This window comes from Solanum tuberosum, unplaced genomic scaffold, assembly GCF_000226075.1.
Source record: "Solanum tuberosum cultivar DM 1-3 516 R44 unplaced genomic scaffold, SolTub_3.0 scf00008, whole genome shotgun sequence".
Lineage (NCBI taxonomy): Eukaryota > Viridiplantae > Streptophyta > Magnoliopsida > Solanales > Solanaceae > Solanum > Solanum tuberosum.
In genome coordinates, this window is record NW_006238934.1 from 2,616,873 (window position 1) to 2,618,967 (window position 2,095).

Below are 2,095 nucleotides of genomic sequence, written 5' to 3' on the forward strand. Positions count from 1 at the left end.
TATAGAACAACTGATTAAATACTTGTTAAAATATGGTGGAATTAGAAAATAGTATTATTTACATTATTTGGATATAAGAGTTATATTATATGTTAATAAAAATATAAGTTACTAGTGGAATTGGTAAAGATAACTTACTGGTGAAAATTTGAAAATGACATTATTGATAGCTCCAGCTGTAGACTATAAAAAGATCTTTGATAATATAAAATATTACTGCAAGTGATATTTTTAGTACTTTTACTATTCGAGTAAACAGTTCATTCTTAATTACATCATTACATCTAAAAGTACGAAAAACAATTTTATAATTAACTACTCTTATTCATGAGGGATTTGCCCTTCGATTTTTGTTTTATATTTTATAATTTTGGTATTCGGATTAGGTTGTGCGTACGTCTAGTAAAGTTAAAATATATGATAAAAAATCATCTAGTGTATTCTATCTATCTATCTATCTATCGAAATTTGATCATAAAAGTGGTCAACCAACTTTATGACCACTAGTCCCCACACCCTTGGGTGTTGATTAATTGTCAAAACTCGTATCTAAATAAGTAACGTTTAATTTTTTCTTTTAATACTCTGTTCGCCTCAAAATATTTACGTGTTTTTTGTTTACACGTTTTTTAAGAAGTGAACTTTGTTTGTCTATTTTACCCTTATTTATGTTTTAACATATAGTTTTCCTTCATTTGAATAATATTGGAGTCTTAAAGTACTAGTAAAATCATTTCAGTGACCTATATGTTAAAAGTTTGAATCGTGAAAGCATATATTGATGCTTGCATTGGTCATACTGATAACTCTAGACCCAAGTTTCATTCTCTTAACATGGAATCAAAGTTAGACCCACCTAATTTTTGTTTCATGATGTTAGGTTCTCATATTATATTTTGTTCACACTTCAGTCACCTGGCTTGGACGTGTGGGGATGAGTTGTGTATTAGTGTTTCCATATCGGTGGTGGAACGATAGTTTCTTCTGACGTAATTTTAATAATTCTGACTTCTTGAGCCAACTTTTGTGATTAAGTTAAGCTTAAGTTTCACTTTCTTAATAAAAGTAAAAGAGACTTATAAATTTTGTAGTGTGAACCAAATGTGTGTTATTATGTACAAAAGCTGAAACCTTTTAAATCGTATGATCTTAAATATATTAAGTAAGTCATTGAAATTAAAGAGTTACTTACTAATTATAAAAAATGTACTCTCTCGATCCCAAAAGATTGTATTGATATGAATTACAAGGGTCAAACTAATATATGTATGGTGTGGATTTGGTCATAGATTTTTAATTTTATTTGAATTAAAATTTACATATTTAAAAACTATATAAAAAGTATGATAAGTCACAATAATTAAAAATTCAAAATAATTAAAAAATATTTTAAGAAAATTATGATCAACGAAAAAATATCTTTTAACTGTCCAAATAGTAACTAATTAAGACAATCTTTTTAGGAAGAAGGAAATAACATATATGTTTATTTTTTTTTAAAAAGCAGATCGAGTAAAAAGACAAGAAAGGGCAGAGGCTATCTAGGATTTTGAGATGATGGATGCACTATTACGAAAAGGTGGATTTAAGATATAAATTTGATCGATTTAACATTTAGGTTCTTATCATTGAAAATAATTAAAATTTTAAAATTATAGGTCCAAAATTATTTTTCATCTATCCAAACCACTTAGAGAGGCGTTACCCAATTTTAGGAAGGAAAATAAAACAAGATAAATAAATTATTCAAATTTCTAGCCTCAATTAGAGAGGTGTACCCAATTATTATCACATGACATTATATGATACTTCAAGTGTGGGTTCACACATCTATGTTTAAATATTTTTAAAAAATATATCACTACTATATATGATCTCAAGAGGAGATCGAGCATGGGCTTAGGTGAACCCGGTAACCCTATACTCCTCTGTTTAATGGTCGTTTGGTATGAAAGATAGATAAACAATATTATCTCATTGATTGTGATATCTCAATATCAAATTAGTTATCCCAACACACACACATACATACATACATATATATATACACACATTGTGTGATATATTATAAATATTATATACATATATAGGTGGG